Below are 5,321 nucleotides of genomic sequence, written 5' to 3'. Positions count from 1 at the left end.
GTCCATCATTCATTCCCCAATCCTGAGAATTCTGGGATGTGTGATGCCCACTCTGCTTCTAATTGAGTGTGGGCTTTCATCCCATAGTTCAGGTAGATGGGACTATCTTGTTAGAAGTTGTAGAACCTCTCTTGTCCTTGGGATAGTCATTACCCATCATCATTTCCTTGATTGTTGTCCTGGGTGATTCCAATGAACTGGAGAGTAGGTGTTACAGCTCAATTAAGATTCAGGGCTGATTTCGACATGGAAAGCCCAAAGATTTAAGTGTGTTGGATAAAACCCTATTAACTCTAATACTAAAAATAGGTTCAAACAGAAGGTGCAGAAAAGCCTTGTGTAGGGAAAACTAACTGAATCCATCTCCGTCACACTGGGGAGTATAAGTCACAAGGAGGATCTCAGGAGGTAACTCTTAGGTACCCTATATTAGGCTAAGTTTCAATTTCAAAAGCAAAGGTTCATAAGTACAGTCATCAATATCAAGGTTCCATCTACCTTTACTATTCACTGCCCATGTACTCAGGAGATTCTTTTTGTCCTATTAGAGAATGAGACAGAGCTACCCAGGATGGGAATATGATATTCCTTTGGTTAGTGAATCTCCACCCAGCATGACCATGTACCATGAACACTTGAAAACATTTATATGCCTTATAGGTTTACTCAATTGCCAAGGGTTTTTATAGGAGATTAGAAAAGGGGGTATTGTGAAGAACTAATATTTGAGATACAAACTAAATACTAAACATGATGATGAGATTTTGAGCCTATTTATATTACCTTCATTTTGCTAAAGTTATATACGTATAGCTTTTCTCATATGATAGTTGAGATGATGAAAAGAGATAAAATATGTGACAACCTAGTCCAGTGTCTGGGTATCCAGTAAATAATATTATCTTTTTCCTCATTCCCATCCTAAAACAAATGAAGTTAGTCATTGACTTTGAAAGTATTTTTTAAATGAAAAGCAATAAGTTTTTTTATCAGCATCCTTGTCAGCATGATAATGAATTGCTTCCAAGAGTACTTTCTCTTTTCTTTTAGAAATACTTTATAGTGTTTGGAGTACACATGAGGTTTCATTTCTCTGTGTTCCTTACTTCCCATTGGGAAAAGTTATTAATGAGGAATGAAAACCCAGAAAATATCCACACACAGAAAACACATTCAATGTTTTTTTGAAAACGATGATTCAAAGGAAGGCTTGAGGAGATGTTATATTTAGAAGACAGATGAAGGCCAAAGGACCCTCTGAACAGAACTGTTCTAATTATCATTTTAAAACGTAAAGTTACAGAATCACATTCAGGGGCATAAGATAAAGCACTGCTTTAAAATGGGAATGATTGAACAGTTAGGTGATAGGGAGAAATGAAATGGATTTAAGAATAATTTGAATTGGGGCACTGATCCATCAGTGCTAAATGCTTTTGTTACATGAATATCCTGAATGAAATTGCTTCTGGTTTTTTTTTTTTCTTCTACAATGTCTTCATTGAAATCACAAAGAAGGCTTCTCACAGAACTAAGTAATAGTTATCATTTTGTTAGGACTCAAAATTTCAACCCAATTGACATCCGGATCTTCACTAAATGCCAGGCCTTTCACTTTACCATCATCTGATTTCTTCATGAATTTGATTTCCAGTTTTTCAAATCTTTTACAAACACCATGTACATCAAGAACATCAATGCCAATATGACCAAATCCCTGAGGGTCTGAATTGTGTGGCAACTCTAGGGTAGCTTTTCTGAGAGTGCTCATGCTATTCTTTAATTTTAATCTTTGGGGATGCCATTTTTATCCTCATAAACTAAGAAATGGAGTGAAAATTTCAGAGTGAGAAAATACAATTTTTCAATTAGTGTCATTCCAAAAATTCTAGCATAAAAATTCAAAGACTTCTTAGAATCTTTAATTGCATGGCATGTTCTGCTGCAGTGGGAAATCCTTGGTGCTGGGGTCTACATTGTAGGAGCAATTGAGGGCAGCCTGATCAGTAAGTTCTCTGGCTGTGGGCTGCACATCTGCGTTAACCGCAGTGCTGGATATGGAAGGATGCTCCGCAGGAATCCAGGAGCCACCCGTCCTGACACCTGTATCACTAAATTTTAAACAGGCATTTGAAAATGTGGTACACCTTTTTCATTATTTTATACACAGGAAATATTTAGAAGCATCACAATAAAAGGTTAAATAAATATAAATAAATACTAATATAAATAAATATAAATAAGTTCACTCTTAAATTAGGTCAATTTGGTCTTTAGTGTAGTACATTTCATCAAGCAAACTATTTTCTGTGAACATGACTATTGATTGCTTAGTAATTCCAATATATTAGTATTATCCCTTAAAAATTATACATCCTTTCTGTATTAAAAATATACTTCTATCAAACCATTGTAATTAAAATCATAATTGCTTATGCAATAAGCATTTTTTTACTCTAACCACTTCCAAAAAAAAAACCCGAGTCAATGGAAACAAATATTTTACATTTGTATTTCCTAAATTTTTATAGCTATTCTCAAGTCATATTTAAGATATCAGTCACCTTACAGCCATATCCAAATTATCTATAAATAATCTCTATTAATCTAGGCATTCAGCTCTTACTCATCTCTTAAATCATCACCTATCATTGATTTCAATATAGCATCGACACACTCATTCATCTCACAGTGCTTTCTCCATGATTGATCATTCATCTCCATCAACTCTAAATTGTCTCTCAACCATCATATAGGACTCAGATATGACCTTTCTTCACATACCTCTTCTGTTACTTTTACTAGACCTGTGGTTGGTACTGGGGTTGGTGTATACTCAGGAGACCTGAATCTTTGGACTGTCCATGTGACAGCCAGGCCCTGACACTCAGCAGACTTGCCGCTCCTACCCTCTGATTTATTGGACTTAACGCTGGCCAGCTAACAGAGAGGTGAAGAAGGTAAACCACCACACCAGAGAGGCAAGAGTGCCTACAACTGCAAGCAGAAGAATTGCATCCAGCACCCATGTGGAATCTAAGCCCCCTCTTGATGTAGAGGGTGACAGGGCATAACCATTCCAGGGTCCACAGGATGGAGGAAAGGAGTATGAATCAGAGTCGATTTACTGGTGTTCTGCCATGGAACTACTGTGATTAATAGTGGAAGAAATTGTGGCATTGATGTGGATGAAGTGGCCATGGTAGCTGCTGAGTGTAGGGAGAGGGAAGAAGAGATGTGATGTGGGGGCATTTTCAGCACTTGGAATTGTCCGAGGTAGTACTATGGGACAGTTACTGGCCATTGTATGTCCTCCCATGGCCCTCTGGGTGGACGGGGGGAGACTAAACTATAATGTGAACAATTGACCATGTGGTGCAGCAGTGCTCAGAGATGTATTCACCAAGTGCAGTGAACGTCCCATGATGCTAGAGGAGATTGTTGTTATGGGGGGAATGGGGTGAGGGGTTGTGGGGTATATGAGGATCTCATATTTTTAAAACGTAACATTTAAAAGAAAAAAAAGAAGAAGAAGAAAAACATCAGATAAAAACCCAAACAACAGCAAAAACAAAAAATAATCTGCTAAAACATTTGGCTGGTCCTACAGCCAAAATAGAAGGAGAAAGTAAAGTATACCACTTTGGATTGGGGAGACAACATATTTCACATTTAAATTTGTTCCTCTGTCCTTTTTGCTGAGTTCCCCAAATCCTGCCACTTTTCAGTGTGGACTCCAAAGGATAGCTCTGCAAAAGGCATAGACTGCCATACAAGGAGCTGTACCACTCATGCCATAGGATCCAGCAAGTCCAATAGAGTATAAGGGTCACTGGCAACTACAGATGACATGTGGACACTTTGGCAGCCCTCTATATGTGCATTACAGCATAGACCATTAGAATTAATGAAAAGAGTCCTTCCTTCCTTCCTCCTTCTATCCTTCCCTCCCTCCCTCCCTTCCTTCCTTCCCACCACACCTGTGGGCTTTTATTTCTCACAGAAACCCCGGTAAAATCCAAGGCAGAAAATTGAAATTCTATGTGGTTTAGTGGCACTAAAACCATAGATGTCAGCCAAGAGGAAAAAGATCAATTATGTCATTCTTTACATGACTGGATTCATGCTTAGAAAGCCTGGTGTCAGTAATGTGAGCCTAGAATGCACAACAGAGGAACTTGAGATGCAAAGCTGCGCTCTGCACACCCAATGACCATTCTGGGTTCAGGGATGGATCAGTACATCTGAAACCCAACTGCTCATCAGATACAACCACTAGGCATATCTAGATGCTTCCATCCCACTTCCAGGTCCTGAGTTGACCTGTGCACTGCCTGAATCTTTTTCCCCGCTGTCAAGTGCTGGGTCCAGCCTTCCTTTCTCAGTACACGTGAGCACAGAGCAATTGAAGATGAGTTGAGGTCTGAGATGGAGAGATGCTCACCACTGTCCCTCAAAAGATCTATTAATAACACTACTGAAGCATGCGGCCTTCCTCCCCCTGCAGGAGTAGCCACTCCCAAAAAGCCAGTGAAGGCAGGATGCACTGTGTCTCTGAAGGGTCTAGCAGAATTTATCTGCTCTTCCCTGCTGATAATCACATATCTGCATATTTGTCCATGACAGAGCAACTCCAGTTCGGGGCATTTGTGTGGTAGTTCCCTGTGTTGCAGAATTTTTGGCAGTGCCTGGCACATAGGAAGAGCTCAGTACTGCTTGTCAAGTGAAGAGCTCTGACATGTTTACTAACCCAAGAGCTCAGTATTGTTTGTCCTGCAAAAAGCCCCCTGTGCATTTACTAGTCCAATTGTGCCTTATTTTTGTACATAAGAAGCATCCCCATGTAAGACATGGGGTTTCTGTCCTAAAGAGGGAAGTTTGAGTTTGGATCTGGTAAAACTTTGAGAGCCTGCTCTAAAATAAGACTTGTAAGAGTCACTCGGGGTTCCCTCTGGAATTACCAGGTGCTGGGGTAGCAAGTAAGGGAAGCAGCATCCCGGCATTCTTTGTTAATAATCAGCTCATCTGGGTTGAGAAATGGGGAAGGAGAGTGAATGGTGCAGGCTTCACAGGCAGGGATGAGGGGTAGCCCAGCATGTGACATCACCTGAAAGTGGTGGTCACTATTATTTGTGCTACTGCCTCTCTTCCGGTCCCTCTGGGTTCTGCTTCACTCCTTTCATTCCAGACACATTCCTCTGTGTTAGAAAATATGATATTAATAGGGGAGGCTGGCATGAATGGTGTGCAACTGCCCATGAGACACTCAGCTGGCTTGGCAGTAAGCCAGTAATTAGGACCCAGTGTGTGCTACAGTTTTG

General features: G+C 40.1%; 1 pseudogene; it reads right to left on the bottom strand.

The window, feature by feature from the left end:
• Positions 1-1,531: 1,531 nt before the first annotated feature.
• On the bottom strand, positions 1,532-5,104 carry LOC101414200 (lactoylglutathione lyase-like; annotated as a pseudogene).
• Between the last annotated feature and the right edge of the window lie 217 nt (positions 5,105-5,321).

This window comes from Dasypus novemcinctus, chromosome 19 (genome assembly GCF_030445035.2).
Source record: "Dasypus novemcinctus isolate mDasNov1 chromosome 19, mDasNov1.1.hap2, whole genome shotgun sequence".
NCBI classification, from domain to species: Eukaryota; Metazoa; Chordata; class Mammalia; order Cingulata; family Dasypodidae; genus Dasypus; species Dasypus novemcinctus.
The sequence above is the reverse complement of the archived record's forward strand: the minus strand, read 5'-3'. Positions and strand labels throughout refer to the sequence as shown.